Source organism: Tenrec ecaudatus, chromosome X (genome assembly GCF_050624435.1).
Source record: "Tenrec ecaudatus isolate mTenEca1 chromosome X, mTenEca1.hap1, whole genome shotgun sequence".
Lineage (NCBI taxonomy): Eukaryota > Metazoa > Chordata > Mammalia > Afrosoricida > Tenrecidae > Tenrec > Tenrec ecaudatus.
The window spans coordinates 104,944,812-104,970,195 of NC_134548.1; the positions used below are offsets into that span (position 1 = coordinate 104,944,812).

The window sequence follows — 25,384 nt, forward strand, 5'->3', positions numbered from 1 at the left end:
GGCTTAAGTGGAGAGCAAATGTTTTCGAGTTTTTTTAATCGTTCTATTAGGGGCCCATACAACTCCTATCACTATCCTTACACACATCAATTGTGCAAAGCACATCTGCACATTCATTGACCTCATCATTCTCAAAACATTTGCTCTCCACCTAAGCCCCTGGCATCAGTTCCTCATTTTCCCCCTCCCTCCTTGCTCCCCACCCCCTCATGAACCCTTGATAATTTACAAAATCCTGTTTTGTCATGCCTTGTCTGACGTCTCCCCTCACCAACTTTTCTGTTGTCCATCCCCCAGGGAGGAGGTCACATGTAGATCCTTGTAATTGGTTCCTCCTTTAAACCCATCCTCCCTCCACTCTCCCAGTATCGCTGCTCACACCACTGGTCCTGAAGGGATCATCTTCCCTGGATTCCCTGTGTTTTCAGTTCCTCTCTGTACTAGTGTACATCCTCTGGTCTGGCCATATTTGTAAGGTAGAATTGGGATCATGATAGTGGAGGGGGAGGAGGAAGCCTTTAGGAACTAGAGCAAAGCTGTATGTTTCATTGTTGCTACACTGCACCCTGAACCCTTCTGTAAGGTGATGTCCGGTGGCCTACAAATGGACTTTGGTTCTCCACTCTGCACTTTCCCCCCTTATTCACTATGATATGATTTTTTGTTCTGATGATGCCTGATACCTGATCCCTTCGACACCTCGTGATCATACAAGCTGGTGTTCTTCTTTCTTGTGGGATTTGTTGCTTCTGAGCTAGCTGGCCACTTGTTTACTTTCAAGCTTTTAAGACCCCATACGCTATATCTTTTGATAGCCAGGCACCATCATCTTTCTTCACCACATTTGTTTATTCACCCACTTTGTCTTCAGCGTTTGTGTTGGCAAGGTGAGCATCATAGAATGCCAATTTAATTGAAGAAAATATTCTTGCATTGAGGTAGCACTTCAGTGGAGGCCCAATGTCCTTCTGCTACCTTAATACTAAACCTATAAAAATATGCACATAGATCTATTTCCCATTCCTCATATATAAATATATTTGCATCTGTGCATGCCTTTATGTAGACCTCTATAAATGCCCTTTGCCTCCTAGCTCTTTCCTTTACTCCTTTTGACTTTCCTCTTGTCCCACTATCATGCTCAGACTTCATTTGGTTTTCAGTAATTCCTCTTGGTTGCATTACCCTTGATCACGTCCTATCAGGCCTCCCACACCTTCCTCACCACTGATTTGGATCACTTGTTGTTCACTTGTCCCTGGGTTTGTTAACACCACTACCTTTCCCCCAACCTCCCCCTCTCCCATGCCCCCTGAAACTGTCGGTCCCATTGTTTTCTCCTCCAGTTTGTTCATCCAGCCTATCTTGTTTAGACAGACCTGCGGAAATACTAACATGCACAAAAACAAGACAGAGCAAAACCAAGTAACAATATACAAGAAAACCACCACCACTACAAACCAATGACAAGTAAAAACAAAACAAAACACAATAAGAAAGAAAAGCTTGTAGTTAGTTCAAGGAGTGTTTGTTGGCCTTTAGGAGTGTTTTCCAGCCCAGTCTCTTGGGGTACCACACCCTGGACCCAAAATCTAATTTAAGCATTCCCTAGGGACCTCACTGCTCCCTTCCCTTACTGTTCTGTTGCACCCCCTTAGTGTTTTGCCTCGGTGTGGTAGGATCATCTCAAGTGCAACTCTCACTCTGTGGGAGAGCAAATATTTTGAGAATGATGTGGGTAATGAATGTACAAATGTGCTTTGCACAACTGATGTATGTATGGATTGTGATGAGAGCTATATGAGCCCCCAAGAAAATAAAAAATTTACAGGTATCCTTAATTTGTGTTTATTTTGTAAATCTGAGAGTACATACTGGTCTTGTGATCTCTTTATAGGTTTATCATTTCCCATCTGTATAACTGAACTACAACCCTGTATTCAGTGTGAGTTACATTTTACCTCTGTGGATTCCTATTTATTTCCTTTATTAAAAACTTTTATTGTGAATTGGGTGATTTACAGAACAGATCATCACTTTTACCTGGAATGACTCATACATATTTGATTTTATCTCATCATTGAAATATCCTCCATACAATATCACCCAACTTTCTATTACTTGTCTCCATTTCTCCTCTTTTCTTTATTTTCTAAATTTTATCCTTGGGTACATGCTGTCCTCTCTATACCAAATAGTCAATTATTCTAAGGTGTGTTGTAATGTACTGCACTGCATATGAGCATCTCCCTAGGGTTACTGTTCCCCTTATCAAAATGTCTATTGTTTGGCTGAAAATTAAGCTACAGGAATGAGTTCCATGCCAGACCCAAAGTGTGACCAGGGACTGGAGACTTGGGGGTTCCACCAGTCTCAATCCAGCCAATAAGTCTTGCCTCTTTCATGGTTTTTAATTTTGGTCCACATTTTCCTCCCATCCTATCCAGTTCATTCTAATGAGAGATGTTTTTCAGAGCAGTTGCTAGCGATATCCAGGCTTCATCTACTTCTTCTGGTGTCAGGGTCCTGGTGACTGTTTCTTTTTTTTTCTCCCCGCAATCCATTAGTTCTTTGGACTAATTGTTCCTTGCATCTTTCAATTTTCTTTACTCTCTGTTCTGTGCAAGCAGAGACCAAGAGTTGCACCTTAGATGGGAAATGACAAGCTTTTAAGATCCCAGTCATTACTCACCAAAGTAGGATATATAACACTGTCTTTGTGAACTGTGCTATGCCAATTGACCTTGATCTTGGGCCCCTGGGCCCAGTGACTTATTCCCTCAAGGTGTTTGGTTATGTCTAAGAGGTTTTCATAACTTTGTGCCCTGTATACTCCACCACATAGAGTTATAGCAAAGGTAAGTACCCATTTATAAGTCTCTGTTAGCACTATGTATTAATATATATTACAGTATTGTCAGAGAATATAATAAAATAAGATATAATAGTAATACGTATTTTCTGTCAACACTATATATCGTCCCACACCTATTCAGCCTATGTGCCTATTCATGCATCTACTCATAGCCGTTATTACATGACTGTATATAGCAGTACTTAGCCTCTGTTGCCTTTAAATCTTTCGCTGCTCCCAGTGTTTTCCCCTGCCTCTGCCATTTTTGCCAACCACCCTCTTTACTTCATTTTTGAGGTTTGACATCCTCAAATTTTGATGACAATTTACTAAAGACACATATGCAGTGACTAAAGCATTCTTGCCTAATCTAGAACAGTCTCTAATGGAGTTCAAAGTAAAATCACAGTCTGGCCTCTCAGCCCACCCCGCCCTTGCAGTGAGCACTGAAGATGGCGGCTGCTTCAGGAAAGTGACTTTCAGTCCTGGTGGCCCTGTGGCCTGACACGTCAGTGCCATTCCTTGAGGCCAGTCTGCATTTTCAGACCTTAAACCGACTCTGGCGGAAAGTGCTTCAAAACCCCCTTCTACTCTGGGTCTCCACACGCAACGTGAGACCTCAGCACAGGGTTCCTCCTACTTTGCCCTTGTCCTCTCCTAGCACGCCCCCTCTTTTAGGGGCACAGTCATCGTCAGTGGAGTGTTCACAGAGCTGAGCTTTGGTGACTTTAAGAGGAAAGAGTTGTTTCTTCTGCCCTTTGGGCTGTGCCATTTGGTGTGCCACAAAAATCGTTGCTTTTAGTGACAAAACAGATGCATTTCCGGAACTGAATTGTAAAGTTGTTGCTGCCTTGGTGGGTTCCTTCTTTAGCCCTCTCATCTGGATCAATAACTCCAGGGAGAACAGGGATCTGGGCAATAGGAATGCCCTGCTCCTGACCAATTTAACCAGCAGATTTCCCAGCACTAAGGCAGGTGTGCTCTTAGAAAACGCCGGCCTGACCCTGAGGGGGGTATCATCATCGTCGGCCCCAATGGAATCCTCAAGCACTTGAGTGTCAATAACCTCTCAGTAAGCTGGAGCGTGGAAGAGACTCGCCGCCTGGTGAAGGCCGTCCAGTGTGTGAAGGCCCATGGAGAAATCCGCCCGGCTAATTGGGCATGTGACTCCAGTAGGTCCTCCTCTCTACCCCTGCAGCATCTTCTGTCAGTGAAGAACCACAAGTCAGAGCCACCTGCTAGCATTACAGGGATGATTGCTTATAGAAGGCGAAAAAAATGCACACATTCACAGATAAGACTGCACGGATTTTGTAACCTTGGCTAAAATTTTTTAAAGTTGTCTAGTTTCTAGATGGCAGGAGAATTATGAGGCTTTCTAGTCCCCTAAAGAGTTTCAGTCTATAATCAATGGCACTGATTTATATGTTTAGAAGTTGAATTGGAGAATATATTGTTGTGTATATTTTTGCCACAATTAAATAATAATTATATGAATAACAATGAGTAAAAGGAAGAATAAACATTCTTAAATAGACAGGGGTAATGATCATACAACTATTCTTGACATAATTGAGCAGTTGAATTGTATATGTGGATGAAATACCAATAAAACTGTTACAAAAAAGGTACTGTCTCAGAAATCCACAGGGATAGTTCAAGCCTGCATCTACTCAATGGCAGTGAGTTTTTTGAGAGTTGCTACTGTAAGACGTATTTGTAACATTTTGATAGCTTGCTAGGATGTCTACTTCCATTTCTTTGATCATGTCTTCAATGGGAAAATGGACACATCTTCTGTCTTAGCCTTATTTGAACCTTTGTGTGGACACCAAAAGTTGTCTGCTTCCATTTCTTTGTATCAAATAGAACATTCCTTATAAGCAACAGACATCATTGCTCAAAGTGGTTAATGATCTACTTAACTCCTGTAATGGATACATAAGGAGTCCTGGTTACATTGTAGTTCTATGTGTTGGGCTGCGATCCACAACACCCCCAGTTTGAAACCACTAGTAGTTCCTAGAGGGGGAAATGGGTAGGCTTGGGGAGGCTCACTCTCCCGACACAACGGCTGGAGCCAAAGTGGGTGAACAAGTAAATGTGGTGAAGAAAGCTGATGGTGCCCGGCTATCAAAAGAGATAGTGACTGGGGTCTTAAAGGCTTGAAGATAAACAAGCGGCCATCTAGCTCAGAAGCAACAAAGTCAACACGGAAGAACACACCAGCCTGTGTGATCGAGTGGTCCCGAAGGGATCAGTTACCAGGCATCAAAGAACAAAAAATCATATCATTGACTGCACACCTCCATGATAGGATCGCTGAAGACAAATGGGTGCATAAGCAAATGTGGTGAAGAAAGCTGATGGTGCCCCGCTATCAAAAGAGATAGTGTTTGGGGTCTTAAAGGCTTGAAGGTGAACAAGCGGCCATCTAGCTCAGAAGCAAAAAAGCCCACATGGAAGAAGCACACCAGCCAGTGCGATCACGAGGTGCCAAGGGACCAGGTATAAGGCATCATGCAAAAAAAAAAAGATATAAGTGTGTGTATGTATGTGTGTATATGTATATATGTATATATACCATATTAAATGAAGGGGGAAGTGCAGAGTGGAGACCCAAGGCCCAAGTGTCGGCCACTGGAGATCCCCTCATAGAGGGGTTTAGGAGAGGATATGGGTTAATTAGGGTGCGAGGTAGTACCGATGAAGAACACAGCTTTCCCCCAGATCCTTGATGCTTCCTCCCTCCAACTACCATGATCCGAATTCTACCTTGCAGGGCTGGATAGGGCAGAGGCTGTACACTGGTACATATGAGGGCTGGAGGTACAGGGAAACCAGGGTGGATGACACCTTCAGGACCAAGGGTGTGAGGGACGATGCTGGGAGAGTGGAGGGTGAGTGGGTTGGAAAGGGGGAACTGATTACAAGGATCCACATGTGACCTCTTCCCTGGGAGAGGGATGGCAGAGAAGGGGGGCAAGGGAGACTCCAGATAGGGCAAGATAGGACAAAATAACGATGTATAAATTACCAAGGGCACATGAGGGAGGGGGGAAAGGGGAGGGAAGGGAAAAAAAAGAGGACCTGATGCAAGGGGCTTAAGTGGAGAGCAAATGCTTTGAGAATGATTGGGGCAGGGAATGTTTGGATGTGCTTTATACAATTGATGTATGTATATGTATGGATTGTGATAATAGTTGTGTGAGTCCCTGGTAAAATGTAAAAAAAGAAAAGAGGAGAAAAAAATGATCAGGGCAAGGACTGTACAGATGTGCTGTATACAATTGATGTATGTATATGTATGAACTGTGATGGGAATTGTATGAGCCCCAATAAATTGTTAAAAAAAATTTTTTTTAAAAAAGAACTCCTGTTAATAGTTAGTCTCAGAAACTCACAGGGGCAGTTCAATCCTGCCTCATAAGGTTGCTAATGAGTCAGCATTTACTGGAAGTAAGTAAATGAATCAATGGATGTATATGTAACTGAAACCAATGTGAATTGTATTTTGAAGAAAACACTTCCGGTGGCAAAGTAATTTACTAAATGATCCAGTGTGATTCCCATCCCTAGATCATATTTACATGGTTATTTTACTTATTTTATTCATGAGTTGAGTACAGACATTTCTGCATGTTGATTGGAAGGGATTTATAGAGTCTAATAAGTCTAAGGACTACATTTTGAAATTATTGTAATTACTTTCTCTCTTGAAATGCTTAATGTAAAGTATATAATAAACATATTTTTTGAATCTATACTTTTAAAAAGTCAGGTAAACTAGGAGATCTAATCGACATCCTGTTAATATCATTAATTATGTTTTATAAGTTAAAGAGAAAAATTCTGAGAGCTTTTCTCTGACTTAAATTCTGACAATTTGCTTATGTTGAACTTATTTTATGACCACTGCCAACAAGTTGAACTAATGTGTTGTACTTAAAAATCAAGGTATAAGAATATTGCATGGAGTTCCTTGGTGGTGCAAGGGATTAACCTGGTCAGCTGCTAACTGTAAGTTTGGCACTATGAGTCTACCCAGAGTTGCCCGGGAATAACAGCCTCGTGAATAGGCTCGGATAAATCAGTCATTAAAGCCCTCCTGAGCACAGTTCTACTCAGATGCACATGAGGATGCCACGAGTAGGAATCAATTCAAGAGCAACTGGTTTAAGAAGATTTTAGTTTTGGAAATAGATCAAATGAGCAGATTGTATGTTATCACTTTTGATCACTAGCACCATCTTGGCTTTATACTGAAGTTGATCTGTATTTGCTTATTAAAATGGAGAGGGAAAAGGGAAAATGTTATTTTTGTTACACAAGAAAGCATCAATAGCAGACATCCATTGGACTGGACGGGCAACTGTAATTCTTTCTTTCTCAGCTTGGTGGTATGTAGACCAAAAAAAAAAGAGTTCAAAGTGGTATTAGAGATGGTCTTCAGATTTTCTTGTAGGCCTGGAACAAGACAGCATAAATTAGCATAAAAGTGTAAGACTACATTATTTGGTTATTAAATCTATGGCTATGATTCCAGAATTTTTAATTTTGCCAAAGGTAATGAAACAAAAGAAGGTATCACTAAAATAACTGGCAGACTAAGGTGATAACCAAGATTGAGATAGTCCGTGGAATTCAGTTAAGACTCACTAGCCACATTTGTTCCCATTTATCAAACAATCACAAAAACAAACAAGGGGGAAGAAAAACCCCCTCTTCTGCCAAAAACACTTGTTAAGGTTTATACACAAGGAAAGCCCCGGGATTCACAGAGAAGATGATATAGGAAACTCATTATCGAAAGTTGCCAAGGAACTAGATAAAAAACAATTCACAATTGGACTACATGTAATCTACAGCACCTGGGAAAAATGCCGTATTCTCTTTGACATGCAGTGGCACCTTAGAGAAATCCATACACCGAGGAAGAAAGCTGATGAAACCCAAGAGGTAGCCTGTGCCCTTGCTCTGAAGTTGATTTGCCGAGCCAGGCAAATGTATGTGGGAGGTTTGACTTTGTCATTCACACTGCTCCAGATGGTGTTCTCCAAAGCCAGAATCTCTGGGCCACTGGAGCAGCATGGAGAAACTTTCAGCTCTCCCAGAATCAAATTCTGGCTCTTGTAGCAGGCGAGTTATGGAAGAATGCCAAACCTTTCTAGCCAAAAAGCTACTGAATTCTCTTCCTTTCCTACTTTCATCCAAATCTTCACTTGCAATATTAGAATTAAAAGGAACTTTAAAAAAAAATAAAATAATCTTTTTATTTACCTTTTTAGTCAAACTGAAATTGACTTAAAAATAAATGCTTTATGTTAAAAAGCAGAATGCAGCTTGTAAACTAGTTTTCTTACACTGATAAGTCCCACACCATTTTACATCACTTGCCAACTGGTACTTATTGAGCCCTGTCATTTGGAACAGAGTTTACAAGTGACTCTTTTGCACCATATCAGAAAGGTTTCAATTTACAATTTTCAGAAATGACTTTGCCTCCCGTTTGATCATTTGTGCTAAGTTGTGATGATTATCTCTATCAAAATATAGCTCCTCCCAACCCAGTCTAATGCTCTGCAGAGTAAATACTTTATTATTTTTAATTGAGGGGGGGGAGCAGGGAATTAACATTTCAGATCATAACCTTTGTACTCAACAGTTGAAACCTCTCATCAACCCCATCAACCCATATTCTACCCCATTACCGCCTCTCATTCCTCTCTTCCTCCTTGGGGTTCTCCATACGCCACTGTTCACCATAGCCAATGCCTGTCAAAAGTGCATGAAATTTGATATCAGTTATTTATTTCAGCCTCTAAGGTAACTCAATATTTTATTTCTTTTACTTACCCACATCACAAGCTAAGTGTGGCAGTTACATAATGTCTGGTCAACGTGAGCAAAGTGGTGGAGTCTAGCCTGTCAATCAGGTCATAGCCAATGATGCCTCTGTGAGGGCATGGCCTTCTCCTGGGGATTCTGGGAACTTCTGTCTTCCTCCCTGGAGGTGGGACACATTCTTCCTGCGTCACATTCTATTGACAAGCCACACGGAGCTATACTGATGGCAGCAGGAACCGTGGAGCTAGAGGGGCCCCATGGAGAACCGTACCAGCGCTGAGTTGCTTCCACCAGACTTTCCACCCACTGACCTGTGGTCTTCCTGCATTCAGCATCATTGCATATGTTGCATGAGTCTGAAGAGGATTTTATAGACTGGTTTCAGACATATGGGCTAACATCAGACTTCTGGACTTGATCTGGACTGGGTTGGGATATTTTATTAATATACAATTACTCTTTGATATAAAGCTCTCTCTCATACAAATATGAGTGTCTCTGTTGTTTTTTTCTCTAGTCAACCCAGACTAACACACTACGATAATTATGTTGTTCAGTAAAGATGCTGTAAGAACTTTATTAGAAACAGAGTTATATAACCAGATGGAGAAGGTATAGGAAAATGTTACCAATTGTGTTAGCCTGTTAGTGCTAGCTGCTGTTTAGTTGTCCAATGCTTGCTCATTGTAACGCCATGCTCAAGACTGGGCAGTTGCGATCCACAGGGTCATCATTGGCTAATTTCTGAATGTAGCTCAACAGGCATGCCTTCTCACTCCTTCTTAGTTTGAAAGCACCAATGAAATCTAGTCAGCCATCATAGCAATGCACAAATCTCCACAGACAAGTGAGTGATGACTGTGCTTATAATGCATAATTATTTGACACGATTGTTAGATGCTCCATAAGTCATGCAGACTTTACTTTGTCTCAGACAAAAATGCCATCTCTTTCAAGAAGTTTTCAGTGATAATTCTGACCTACATTTATTTCTCTCTTTTCTAACTTCTGATAGGACTATAAAACATACTATAACATTTAATAAAGTAGTGGGGGTTGTAAACTCATGGGGACAGACCTCTGGGTACTTTCATTTCTCTAACTATTCCTAGTATATGGCTAAGAGTCTATAAACACTATAGTATCTAATATATTGTGTATATATATGTTCATGAAGTGGATATTCTCATCTCTACTTTCTCCATTATGAACTAACTTATGTAATGAATGACATCATATTGGCTCCAATTCAGCATACCTAAAATTGAAGTAATAAACTTTCCTAAAATTAGTTTGTTTTTTAGTTTCTCTGAATATTACTCTACCTTTTAATACTCCTTTGTCTTCCTTGTCCTTCACAGCCAATCATATCTGTAGAATCCTTGTTCCTCTTATCTCTAAAATTCTTTCCTCTCTTCTGTATCTGCTGCCACTTTACTAACCCAGATTACCGCAATGAACTCTCTATTACTTTTTTTTTGCTTTAAGCTTCAAGCTCATGTACACCCTGAAATCATACTTATGGCATTATATTTATTTCCCTAAAACTCCATGATCATAAGTCTTTCTTGATCAAAATTTTGCATGTTCTTGCCCTTCAAGTCACTTGCCACTGCACGCAAAGAGAAATTCCAAGCTCTTTGGTTGGCTATGATGCAAAAGTTCTACCGTTTTGAAACCACCAGGTGCTCTGCTGGATTAAAAAGGAGGTTTTCTACTCCCAAAATTAGTCTCGGAACCCACAGGCACAATGTCCTATAAGGTCGCCATGAGCCAGAATTGACTCTATGGCTTTGAGTTTTGTTTTCTTCCATTTTGCCTAGCTTACAGAATCCTTTGTATCTAGACTTTAACAATTTTTCATGATATAATAGCCAAATGAACCTAATCAAATTCCCCAAAATATGATATACATATTACTGTGTGAACCTTTATTTCTGCTTCACCCTCTGTTAGGAAATTATTAGTCTTTTTGTCTGCCAATGTAATTATTGTGTATCATTTTAAGTACAACTTGAGAGTTGAACACAATATTTACACAGTTTGGGCTTCAATGATGATTTTTTTCAATGGATGTGTGCACTAAAATTTCTCTTTGCCTAGAAGTTTCTCCTACTCACCTGGACACATAATAGTTTTCTCCTTTATTTCATATTATACTTATTGTTTTTACAAATAATGTGGATACTGAGAAAATTTATAGAGCATGCATTTCTAGGCAATTATATGTTAAGTTGCTTTTGTACAAGTAGTATTATCTTTTACTTATCTGCCTCCCATAACTAGGGTCTTTCATTTATTCGGCTCCAGATATACACGTGTACATTACTCATAACTTCTCAGTAAATCCTTGTTTCCAACTTAAATATGGATATAAGGATAGGGATAGAGACTGGCTTTAAAATCCTCTTTTGCTGTTGGTACATGCCATTGAATTTGTTCCCACTAGTGATCCCATGTACAACAGAACAAAACAATGCTCAGTCCTGCACTATTAAAACAATTGTTCTATTTGAACCCATTATTTCAGCCAATGTGTCAATCCATGCTGTTGAAGGTCTTCTCTTTTGATGACCCTTTGCTTTACTGAGCATAATCGATCTTTATTGAAAATTTTATTTTAAAGCCTGTACAATTTTATTATTGAAATTTATATTATTTAGCTTTCTTTTTTAGCACGTGTGAAGCCTTTAATTTCCCCAGAACTTTAAATTAATAACATATTGAGCCCCAGTTATTTACCAGTTTTTCCTTCTGTAGTAGCTTGTGTGTTGCTGTGAGGTTGGCAGCAATGCCACCAATATTTTAAATATGAGCAGGGTCACCAAGGCTGAACATGTTTCAGTAAAACTTCTAGAGTAAGTACAGACTAAGAAGAAGGAAGAGATGGCACACACTGAAACGACTTATAAATATTAACCACTGAAACCCTTAGAAAGAATAGCAAAACAGTGTTTGATATAGCACCAGAAAATGAGGCCCTCAGCTTGGAAGGTACTCAAATACAAGGGGTACACCAAAAAACACCAGATATTTTTCTCAAAGCTATATATTTAAATTCGTTTTACGAAAACCTCATCACCTTTAAACTACTCTCAATTACACTTAATATATTTGTCAAATCTGTATTCCATCCTTGGAAACATTGTTCAAGCATATCTGTTTGGATGGCTGACAGTACCTCCATCGGTTTTTTTCTTCATCTCTTCTACCTTGACAAATTGCAGAGCTTCAGTTGGTGTGAGGTCATCATAGACACTGTCCTCACTGAGATCGCCCTCATCACCATCACTGCTGTCATTTTCATGCAAAGTGCAGACTTCACTGCCATCCGTAGCATTACTAATACTACATTTCTGGAAGTCACGTCACACCATGTCTTCCAGAATGTCTTCCCATGCATCTCGAACCCACTTTGCTATTAACTCTTTGTCAGGCTTCCTGAGATTTCCTCTTTTTGTTAGTCAGGCTTGACCAGATGACATCCATTCATGCCACATCCTTCGCAAATGGTCTTTATTCAAAGGTTAGGGTTATGGTTAGGGTTATGAAAAAAAAAGAACAGGCTTATTCAAAGACATTCCAGAGACTGCAGTACACATGTAAGCCCACCTGGAATAACGGCTAAAGTAACTTTACTAGATTTTGCCAATTTATTTATGTAATCCGAGAGGTGGACTCTGAACCTATCCCAAACAAGTAACAATAGATTTTTCTTTAAGGCTGCTCCTGGTCGTCAGTTCCAAATTTCCTCCAGCCACTTTTTTTTGTTCTGTCTTCATCCATCCAGCCTTTAACATGTGCATGCACAGTAATTCTTGGTGGGAAATTGATCTTTTTAGGCAAGGTCGTTCTTTTAAAAACAATGACAGGACACAGCTTAGTTCCTCTTAGCCAAACATGATAGAAAACTGTAAAGTGTTTTTTTTTTTCACTTCCTGTGGTTTTGAGAAAAATGGTTTGTTCTTCTAAACTTGCCACAGTTCTGTTACTTGGAAGATCAAAAGTCATGACAGTTTCATCCATATTCCCCAAATCTGCCGGGTCATAATTATAAATCCTTCTTTGTTTTATAATAAATGACTGGAATGACATAATTTTTTCTTCCAGGTCTTGTGGCAATTTCTGGGAAATCTTTGTTCTTTGTCTCAAACATAGTAGGCCAAACCTATTCATGAAGTGCAGCAAATTTTTCAATGCCTGGTGCTTTATATTTGTCATGCTTAGCCATTTGTAGAGCACATATGCGGATTGCCATGCATGTTACGCAGTAACCATTTTGATGACACTCCATAACCCATTTATGCAATTCACTCTCTAGGGCCCCATAAAAAGACGTTAAGCCATGACGAGCTTTTTTAGCTGTTGGAATCTGTTCCAAGTCAGCCTTCATTTTCTGCCACTTGCTTTTCGTTAACACAGAATTCCCTACTTGCAATACTGTTATTGCTCTCTTCTGCTCTTGACACACCCTTCATTTTGAAACCAGCCTCATATGACTGGCATTTTTGTTTTGGTTCAAGAATATCCATTTCTAATAGTATAAAAAAGCAAGACTGAAAAAGAACTTTCATAGTAGTGCCCCGCCCCCCCCCCCCCAACCTGTGACATGTTAACCAAGAGGAGCGGGGTGTTGTCCATGTGGGCGAGGTATGTAGGATGTGAATTAACACAGAGACCAGAGGAGAAGACAGATCGCAGCCACAGACACATCCTTACCAGTTCAGCTGCCGGCATAAGTGAATTACTATGGGTGCTTTTGCAAATTGGAGCCGTCCACGTCATAGGATGGCTCTGATTGGTTAGATGTGAGTAAATAAACATCCAAAGCCATGAACAGTGGAGAAATGGCAATCATCCACAAGATAATGGGCGCTTGTCCCATTACCTCGGTGGGGGGGGGGCAGTGAGATGTTACACCTCGCTGGGGTACCACTGACCCGTGTATAAGCCAAACCCCAGTTTTTCAGCACATTTTTTTGTGCTGAAAAACTCAGTTTATACAAGAGTACTATGTTAGGAATGTTAGGAATGTCAAATTCTAGAAGAATGCCAGCATATTCCTCATCAAAAAGAACATTTCAATGTATTGAAGTAACATTCTGTCTCTGATAGGATAATATCTATGTGCCTACAAGGAAGTTAAGTTTCTATAACTACTATTCAAATTTGGACTGCTAAAAGGACAAATCTATCTGTGTTGGAAGAAATATTGCCAGAGTGCACCTTAGAGACAAGGATGGTGAGACTTCATCTTACATTTTTTGATACCTTGTCAAGAGAGACCAGTGCCTGGAGAAGCCCATCCTGTTAGGCAAAGTGGAGGAACAGTAAAAAAAAAAAATTGGAAGGCTCTCAATGAGATGGATTGATGCTGTGGCTGTAAGAATTGGCTCAAGCATAGGAACAATTGTGAGGACAACACAGACTGGGCAGAGTTTTGTTTTGTTGTGCATAAGGTCACTGGGGTTCAGAATTGGCTCTATGGCACCTATCAGCAAACAACCATTCAAATTTAGGCATCAATTACTAAAGCCTATGATGAAGAAACTGAAGAATTCTATGATTGTTTATGGCTGGAATTTATCAAATATACAAATAAGAAGCAGTGATGATTACTGATAATTGGAATGTGAAAGTCTCCCCCCCCACCAAAAAAAAGATTAGTAATTGGAAAACCTGGCCGTAGTGATAGAAACAAAAAGGTGAAGATCATATGATAAAATTTTGCAAGACTAATGCATTTTTCATCTCAAACACCATTTATCATCAACATAAACAGAGGCTATACATGTGGGCATCACATGATGGAATACTACAAAGGAATCAATTGGAATACATCTGTGGGAGGAGATGATGAAGGCACTAAATATCATCAGCTAAAATAAGACCAGAAGCTAACTGGGGAACAAACCATCACTTTCTCATATCTCATTTCAGGTTCAAGTTAAAGGGTCCTTGAAAGACAAAATATGAAATTGAGTATACCCTACCTGTATTTAGAGGCCATCTCAATAACAGGTGTGACTCAATTAACATGAATAACCGAAGACCTGGTAAGATGCATTATAACATTAGGAATATCATATGTGAAGAAAGAATACAGCTATTATAATGACAGGAAATACAGAAAATACTAATAGAGACTCTGAAACTTACTCTAGAATGTATAGAAACTAATCCAAATGAAGAAATTATTATTTTTAAAAGCTTAACAGAGAATTTCAAAAGGCAGTTCAAGAAGATGCAGTAAAGCCTTATAATGAAATGTACAAAGACCTAGAGTTAGAAAACACAAGGGAAAACCCACTTGGCATATCACAAACTAAAAAACACTAAAGAAAAATTTAAGCCTGAGTGGGAATACTTAAGCCTTCTACATTTTACCCATGAAATATGCAAAATTATATATGTAAAATATTGCATGTTTCAGAAAGCATTAAAGAAGATGGGAAGAATATGCACAATCTCTGTATGCCACTCCCAAACTACTCGACATCCAACGATTTCAAAAGGTAATCTGTGCCAATACATTTGGAAGCTAGCCACTTGGCCAACCAACTGTTAGAGACTCATATTATGCTGATTTCAAAGAAAGGTGACCCAACTGAAGAAGAAAATTCTAGAACAAGATCATTAATATCATGAAGAAATAACAGTTTTCTGAAGTTAATTCATGTACAGCAGTAGATAGGGTGCAGCCAGAAATTCACGCTGGATTCAGAAGAGGATACGAGGAATATCATTCCTGATGTAAGATGGATATTGACTGAAAGTAGAGAACACCAGAGAGATGTATACTTGTGTTTTGCTGACTATGGAAAAGTATTTGACTGTGTGATTATAAAATATTTGACTCTGTGTACATTATAGATAACAGTTGAAAAAAGTGTTTTATTTATTTTTTCTCACTGATAGCTCTGGAAGGATGCCAAACTGTTCTGCTTGTTCCCTCCATCTCCTCCCTGTTTTTTACCCCCTCCTTCCTCCTTCCTGTTCTGCCAGCTCTTGACATACCCACTCCCACCTCATTGTCTCTGGCTTCCTGCCCCTCCAGATTACCTGGTGATCTATTTGTTTCCTTTTGTGTTTCTTTTTCTGTTTTGGGTGTCTTTCTTCTCAAATATCTATAGCCCAATGATCTCCATTCAGCTCACAGTGGCTCCAGTTTAAATTCCCCTGACCCCCTGGGTTTTCTGGGTATTTTTTCCCTCTAGGTTTTTGTTTGTTTGTTTTGTTTTCCTTTGCCACCCCTACCCCCTTTATTTGGAAGCAATGTGAGGAAGTGGGAACAGGAAGGTGGGAAGTGGATTTTGTTCATTTTGTGACCCATTTCCAGGGTTGGAAGCTTTTAAAAAAATGTGACATATCAGCGGGGTGAAACTAGAAGGCTGTGCAACAGGGCAGCAAAAGGAGCTAAGTAACCAAGTCCCCAAGGAATCCTGAAAATAGACTTCTGACTCGAGACACAGGGCTTGGCACCTCATCATACTTCATCAGAAAACATACATAAGGGTCAGCAGACAGACCTGGAACTAGCTATTGGTTTTTGTTTTTCTTTGTCTGTCTATATAAAATAGGCAGGATGAACAATTCCAATGAGAAGACAAGGGGACCGGTGGTTCTGGAGGGACATGGGAGAGGAGGGGGCGGGGAGGGGGAGTGGAGAGCCAACAATCTCAGGGATAAGGAACCAACAAGAGATCTAAAATTGATGATCAGGAGTGTGTGTAAGGCCTGGTGGGGTTTGATCAAGTGCAATGTATCCAAGAGGAATTACTAAGAGCCATGATAGTGGGATAGGAGTAAGGTGAAAGGAAATAGAAGAAAGAAGTCGGAGGCAAAAGTTATTTGTCAAGGTATAGCTATAGGTATGTATATATGTAAATATATTAATTTATAACAAAAGGGATAGTGGCCAATGTACATATATATATATATATGTTAAGTATTAAGCTAGCAGACAGAATTTGGGCCTCTATTCAAGGCATCCCTTAACACAAAAACAGTTTGTTTTAATAGCGTGGCACTCTTTGACACTCACCTTACCTACATGCTCGCTGAAGACAAAATAGGTGCATGAGCAAATGTGGTGAAGAAAGCGGATGGTGCTGGGCTATCAAAAGATGTAGCATCTGGGGTCTTAAAGGCTTGAAGTTAAACAAGCTTCCATCTAGCAGGCAAGTAAATAAGCCCACATGGAAAAAGCACACCAACCTGTGTGATTATGAGGTGTCGATGGGATCACGTACCAAAAGATCCAAAAGAAACAATTATATTAATGTGAAGGAGGAGGGTTGGAGTGGAGACCCAAAGCCCATCTATAGATGATTGGATATCCCACCAAAGAGGGGTTACAAGAAAGAGATGATCCAACCAGGCTGCAGTATAGCACCAATGAAACATACCATTCCTCCTGTTCCTGAATGCTCCCCCCCCACACACACACATTACCACGACTCAGTTCTACCTTACAAATACGGCTATACTGGAGTACACACATTGGTACAGATAAGAGCTCTGGACATATGAAATTCAGGACAGATAAAAACCCTTAGGAACATTAGTGGAAGTAGTGATTTAGGAGGGTAGTGGGATGGGAGTGAGGGGGGAAGGGAGAAAGAGGGAATCCATCACAAGTTTGGATATATAACAGAAAGGTGAGTGAAGGGTGACATCGGACAGAGTAAGACACAAAACAATAAAAATAATATATAATTGATCAAGGATTCATGAGGATGGGAAGGTTGGGGAGGGAGGAGATAAAAAGAGGAGCTGATATCCAAGAGCTCAAGTAGAAAGAATTTGTTTTGGAAATGTTGATGGTAACATATGTACAGGTGTGCTTAATACTGTTGAATGATGGATTGTTACAAGATTTGTAAGGGTCCCTCAATAAAATGATTAATTAAAAATGTGTCATGAATAAAGTTGTTTTTGAAAAAACAAACAAGAGTAGTTAGAGTGGCAAGACAGTCTCATGTACTTTGGACATGCCATTAGGAGGGACCAGTCCCTGGAAAAGGATATGCTTGGCCAAGTCTACGGTCATGCATATGGTCTCTGTGCCAGTATAAGACAGTGCCTAACAACAACAGTCTTTTGACATGATGATATGTGACTATCTTCTAACTATATATGATAAAATATAGCAAAAATTATATTACTGGACTTTACTCTAATTAACATTTATTATTATTAACATAAATGGATTATCACATGGTTGACCCTATACGTTCAGTTACTTTATAATGACTGGGCAGCACTTTGATTTCATCAGTTACAAATCAATTTCTAAGATAATAAAATGTGAAAAAAATGCTTTCACATCTCTATGCCATTATAACTATTCCAATATTTGGAATTTTATAGATGGATAAAAACTGAAGCATACAGTTCATTCCTAAAATGCTTTATTTCTATGATGCCAGCATAAAGATGAATGGCTACATCTTGCTTACATGTAGCAAGAAGACCCTGCATCAGGGTTTGTAAAACAAACTCAATGCCACGGACTTGATTCCAACTTACATCAACCCTGTACAAGGGCAGACTAGGGTTATCAAGGCTGTAAATCTTTACAGGAGCAGAAGCCCCATTTTGTAGCTGGTGCATTTGAACTGCTGACCTTGTGGTTAGCCCAAAGAGGAACCCACTACACCACATGTTGTCGTATTAGGGTCTTTGAATTAGTTCTACCTTAAAGCATTCTTATGTACAGCAGGAGTAAACACTGCCTGGTCCTTCATCATCTTCACAAGTGTTATGTCTGCGCCAATTGTTGCAATCAGTCACTATGCCAATCCATCTCACCGAGGGTCTTCTTTCTGATGTCTTCTGTAGGGATTCATCTCTCATAATAGCAGTCCAAAGCAGTTGAGTTGAAGTCTCAACATCCTTGATTCAAAGAAGCTTTATGGCTGTATATCTATTAACTTTCAAATGCATCAAACCTTCTCCAATCCTCCTTATTCATTGGCAAGATTTCACATGCATATAAGGTGATTGAAAATGTAATGGCTTGGGTCAGGCACGTTTCAATCCTCAAAATGACATCCTTGCTATGTAACACTTTAAATAGGTCTTGTGCGGCATATTTGTCCAATGCAATAAGTTGTTTGATTTCTTGACCACTGCTTCTATAATTCTGGGCACCTGAATAATTAGAAATATCAGTAAAACTAAGCCAGGATGTCTGATCTCTTATTAATTGAGAGATTAATGAGGAGAAGGGAAATAAGACAATATATGGCAAAGCTTTGAGAATAGATGACCCACATGAATCATTTCCAGTTGTTTTTATAGATAGCCCAGAAGCATTTTAACTGATCTGAATACAATTAATAATGACAATGTGGCAAATGATAAGGGTTCAAAGTCTTCCAGTATATCAATTACAAGAATCTTGGCTCATAGTTTATATAGGTGTGTATATGCATGAATACATGAATGTGTTTATGTATGTGTGTGCAAGTTGCTTGCATGTTTGTAGAAAATAGGGAGAGAGCAAAGAGAAGGAAAATGTGAATTTCTTATCTTACATGCATTTGGCTGTACGTAACAGAAAGCCACTGAAATTTGTTTCCGTGGAAAAGGGGATTTATTGTGAGAAACACAGCACTTCAAGGAAATCCAAAGTGGAAAGCAAGGCAACTTGACCTCATGAGTAAATAGAACAAAAGAATGAAAAGTGCTGTAGAAGCCAAGTAATTGCTTAATCTTTTTCATGTCTGTTTTGGTTTCCTAATGCCATTGTATGAGAAACGCTCAAGTGGGCATTTTAAAAGGACAGAAATCTATTTCCCCTAAAACACTGGAGCAGTGGTTCTCAACATTTCCAATGCCGCTACCCTTTAATGCAGTTCCTCATGTTGTGGTGACCCCCAACCATAAAATTATTTTCATTGCTACTTCATAACTAAAATTTTGCTACAGTTATGAATTGGGTGACCCCTGTGAAAGGGTTGTTCGACCCCCCAAAGGGGTCGTGACCCACCGGTTGAGAACCGCTGCTCTAGAAGCTACAAGTCCAAATCAGGATCTTGGTCTTTCATATAAGTTCCTTATAGGCAGTCCTGGGTATTGCTTCTTCCTTGACTTGTAGACAATCCTCACATGGCATTTGTCTTTCCCTGTGTTCCTACCTAGAATTAAAAATCTCTAACTCTTTTTATAACTTATGAAGTGAATAGATTTAAAACCCACCCCCAACTTCAGTGTGATATAATTAACATGAAAAAGAAAATTTGTTCCAAACTCTAGCCACAGGTACAGGAGCCCTGGTGGCATAGAGGGTTATGCTTGGCTGCCAAGCTAAAGATCAGAGGTTCAAACCCAATAGCCACTCAATGAGTAATAGAAGAGGCTATCTGCTTCCGGAAAGATTTATAACCTTGGAAACTCTATACAAGGTGGTTATGAGTTGGAAATGATTCAATGGCAGACTGTTTGTTTGTTTGTTTGGAAACCACAAGATCTCAGTACTTATTATGGGAGGACACAATACAATCCATAAAAACACCCCTATTTATTAACTTTCATGGTATCAGCAAAAACACAGACAAATACAGTCTCTGCACAGTACACGGATTTCTACCTTCTCATATTAATCAAACAACAGAGACAAATCTAAATATTCATATCACAAGTCCTAACTCCTAGGAGAAGAATTTGATTATTACAACTTGGAATAAGCATTTACTCTGATCTGACCAGTTGTGGTTTCGGAAGGATCCCCAAATGAAAATCAGCACATTTACATATGACAATGGGGAAGTAGATCTATGTGCATATATTTATAGTCTTAGTATTAAGGTAGCAGGTGGCCACTGGGCCTCTACTCAAGTACTCCCTCAATGCAAGAATGCTCTGTTCTATTCCATGATGCTCACCTTCCAGACATGACTGCTGAAGACAAAGAGGGTGCAGAAGCAAATGTGGTGAAGAAAGCTGATGGTGCCTCGCTATCAAAAACATATTGCATCTGGGGTCTTAAAGGATTTAAGATAAGCAAGGGCCCATCTAGCTGACAAGCAGCAAGGCCCACATGGAAGAAGCACACCAGCCTGTGTGATCACGAGGTGTTGATAGGATCAGCTATCGGCATCAAAGAACAAAAAAATCATGTCATTGTGAATGAGGGGGAGTATGGACTGGAGACTCAATGCCCATCTCTAGGCAACTGGACATCCCCTTACAGAAGGGTCACGGGAAGGAAATGAGTCAGTCAGGGTACACCGATGAAATATACAACTTTCCTCTAGTTTTTTAATGCTTCCTCCCACCCTCTACCCCCACTATCATGATACCAATTCTAGCTTTGAAATCTGGCTAGACCAGAGTATGTACACTGGTACAGATAAGAACTGGAAACACATAGAATCTGGGGCAGATAAACCCCTCAGGACCAATAATGAGGATAGAGATACCAGGTGGGTAAGGGGAAAGTCGGGGGGGGAGGGGAGAAAGGGGAAACTGATCACAATGATCTACATATAACCCTCTCCCTGGGAACAGACAACAGAAAAGTGGGTGAAGGGAGACATTGGACAGTGTGATGCATGAAAAAAATAATTTCTTGATAATTTATAAACTCTCAAGGGACAGAGGGTGGGGGAGGGAGGGGAAACAAGAAGCTGATACCAAGGACTCAAGTAGAAAGCTAATGTTTTTAGAAGGATGATGGCAACAAATAAAAGTGCTTGACACAATGGATGGATGGATGGGTTGTTATAAGAGTTGTATGAGCCCCCAATAAAATGATTTTTAAAAAAGAAGGAAAATCAGTCCACTTTCGAACCAATATGTCCCCAGTCCTAGGGTTGGCAGACTGAAAAGTACCGAGAGAGACAGAGAGAGAGAGAGAGAGAGAGAGAGAGAGCACATAGAGGGAGAAATGTAATTTTCTTAGTGTGATATATGGTCATTTAATTTTGATATATGTAATATACAATTCAGAGCAACTGTTATTTCTCACTATTTTATTATTTATTGTTACTCTGCTTACATTATCTGATAAAACTTTTAAAACTTCATACCCTGATGATTTATGTGTAATTATAATTCAGTGGCAGTTTATTACACACATAATCTAATTTCCCATCCTAAATAAAACATCTAAATGAAAATCTAAATAGGCCTTTTATATACTCATTAATGCAATATGCAAAATAAAGAAAGTGCCTAGATCTTATATACATTGCCCTACTTTGGTGAGGCAGAGTTTATCAATTCACGTCAGCTCCTTTACATTTTTTAAGTGTCCATATCCATTAGCTGGAATTAAAGTGACGTTTTTATAAGATTAAATTGTTTTGTACACAGTCTTGGAGCATTGATACTTTACCATGTTCTTATTTCAAAATGCTTCATTTTTTTCAAATTTATTACATTTGTATTTTTAATTAATGAAATTGCTGCATCATCTTTCATTTTTTAAAATAATATCCTAGAAGAGATCACTCTGGGATTGGACACTCAACACTGGGTTTTACTAGCTCTGCTCATCAGTCCTACGGGCAGTCAAACAATCTAGTCAGGTCACCGTGAGGAAGGGGAACAGAGGTGTTATAAGGGTGATCAAAGTTACATGGAAAGTTAATAAGTACTACTAACAATAAAAACATTACAGGAGAAAAGGTTTCATGTTATAAAATACATTGCAGTATAAATATATATTGAAAAGAAGACCACTATACATATCAATTTCTAGGAAGGTTAGAGAGAGGATACGTGTGAAGGCCCAGAAAAATCTCTGCTTTATTCATTGTTTGCCAGGTTGAGGAGGTGGGAAACATCCTGGGCTGGGAGTTCAGAGGCCTCAGTTCTAGATCAGAGTGAGGTTTGTAAAAAACATATGACTTGAGTCAAGCCAAAGTTCTTCCTTGAGTGTTTGGAAATGAAATGAGAGGGTTGGACAAAACGATCTCTAAGCAATTGGATTCTGTGCGCTAACATGATTCAGAGGAATACAATTCCTTATTTTAACCATGCATGCAATTTCAATCTGTTGGGGGGTTGTATCAACACTTGATGTGACTCTATGATACCTATAAAAAAAACCTCCTTCGTTTGCATACACAACTCCTTTCCTTTTCCTGAGGTTGCATATCTTGTTCATGCTGTCCTAACTTCTCTCTGATGAGAAAGGATTTTCATTTTCAGGAAGAAGCTGAGGGAGGTTGGGTGCTTTCTGATGAATGGGAAACCATGGAAAGGGTAACAGCCTGGAAAATGTTCAGTTCCACCTCTTTCTTTCGGCACTATCTTTCCAGGCAGTCACGGTGTTAAATCAGGGACTAACATAATACAAATCCCACAATTGTGCAGGATGGAAATTCAACCTAAAGACAATGGGGTTCTCAGGAAGCATCCTCTTCATTCAGCCTCAGGAAGCTTCAGGATTGGAGAAAAGGTTAAAAGTGTGAACCAATTTGTAATTTGGAGATCGAAGAATTCATTTTCTAATAGGAAAGCTAAATTCTATATAAAAAAGAAACTTTTATTAAAGCAGTTCCACCAGAGTGACTCTGATTAAGAAATAGAGCAATTCTCATCATGGGAATTATGTTTTAAAATTAGATTTAAATAACATCGTATATTTTTATTCATGGTATCCACCTTTTAAAAGAAATAAATAAATTGGTTAACTTCCTGCATTTTCACGAGGTGAAATTCCATCAGAATTCTTGAGTAATTGAAACTGTGTTGATTTTAGAGCCAACCAATTATAGGAATTCAGTGCAATTATTTTTCTAATAAAGTTAGTTTTCACTTACATGTATCTGTCATTTCCTGTCGATATGAGGATGTTTTAAAAATCTTTTTTTGATGAGACTTGGATATTATTGTAAATGTAGAAAGATATTTATTGGTGCTGTCAGATAAATGTAGAGCCTATAAAAGAAGCCATGATAATAAATTTTAGTATTTCTATTTAGCTTTGTGTTTGTGCCAGTGTCAATAAACAATTGAGAATGTTTTTAGTAACCTATTGACCAGAGTACACTGAATGAAAGTAAGGAATTTAAAAAATAATCTAATTGAAATGCTAATTCAGACATATTCTATTTCCATTGTAATACCATTCTAAGTCGTGTCTTTCCTTATTTAGACAGAATGACAGCTGAGGGAAACTCAGGCCAATGTGATTGTGAGGTTTTGCCCTTTATCCAACTTGGTTCATAGTTTTAGGCTAGGAAGAATGTTAAAGAGCAAGAGGGAAAAAATTAAAATCCAATTAAATAATTATTTAATCACTCTATCCACATTAACTCAGTGAACCCAAACACTGAGCTAGTCCTCAGGGAAACAGAGATAAATTGACCTGGTTGCAATTCTCAGCTCACAGTTTCAGAATTAGGATCAGTATAACACAGAATAAGCAGTTGTCAAGTGAGTATGTGCTGGTGCATGGGCAGAGAAAGTGGGTGGAGACTGGAGGGATGGTAGGAAAACTTGTGACAATTCCCACCTCAGAAAAGTCAGTTTCGTGACTTAGACCCACAATCAATGAAAAGCAATTATATATATAAAAAAAGTCTCCTCTCTCCAAGGGTCCCCTGCTCCCTTTAACTGTAAGGAGTTAATTCGCCTCATCACTCAGGAGTGAAAGATGGATAAAAAGCAGAGTGGAACTTGGAAGAACAGAGAGAAATCAATTTGTTTAAACCCCAAAACATACTTTTAAACCTTGGACCCCAATTTAGAGTTGTTATAGGTCTAAATATTGCTGCACTGTATATCTAAAGATTTGGATCAGTTTTAGCTTAATGACAAAGTCTACATTTTAAAAGGTCAGCCAATGAATTAAACATGGGCATGGTAGATTTTTGCATTGCTCTACCATTTCAAAGATACAATCCAGTGGAGAAGGCAATGTGCCTGACGATACAATGAAATTGGGCTTTGTTATCAAGCAGATTTTCTTGAACATTTATAAGGATGAAAGGAGAGAAAGTGAACTCTGGTTTCTAAGAGTAAATGTAGCCTACCAACAGTTGCACAATTACAAAATAGCTACCATGAAAGTTTAAAAACTTAATTGCACTTATGTGAAGTTTATATTGAGCAATGTGAGGGATCATTGAAACAATAAAACACACTAGTTTGTAAATTAATTTCAGCTTTTAGAATGAAATTCCTGTGGGCAATTGGAGGTTAAGGGGAAGGGGGTGTGTCAGAAAGATGGGTTTCTATTGAGTGTATTGTGTGAAGGGGAAGGAGTCTTGATGTCAAGAGCCCACAGAAATCAGAATCATGTTACAGCTCTTTTAGAATTTGTCTAGCAGGTTTTCTGGTTTTTCTGGAAAACCCCCACATACCAGTAAAACAGTTATTTAACAAACAAAAAAAAAAAGAGGTCTTGTACAGCAGATTTACCCAATGCGATGCATCCTTGATCCTTTGACTGATGCTTCCATCATTGATTGTGGATCCAAATAAGACAAAATCCTTGACAACTTCAATATTTTCTCCATATGGGAGTAGAAAGCCTCATCTCTCTTCCACAGAGCAGCCAGTGGTTTCAAACTGCTAACCATGCAGTTCACAGCCCAATGAGGAACCACTATGCCACCAGTTTATTATTGGTCCAGTTGTGAGGATTTGGGTGAGTTCTGTGTGCCAATTCCAATGAATTAACAAACCCAGCATAGAATTTGAGTACCATGGTAGGAATGGTTG

General features: G+C 39.2%; 1 non-coding gene across 1 annotated transcript; it reads left to right on the top strand.

The window, feature by feature from the left end:
* The first annotated feature begins 24,956 nt into the window (after window positions 1-24,956).
* Window positions 24,957-25,017, top strand: LOC142435264 (U7 small nuclear RNA). The gene has a single exon (XR_012781357.1). It is a non-coding gene; the product is annotated as a U7 small nuclear RNA (small nuclear RNA).
* The last annotated feature ends 367 nt before the right edge of the window (window positions 25,018-25,384 follow it).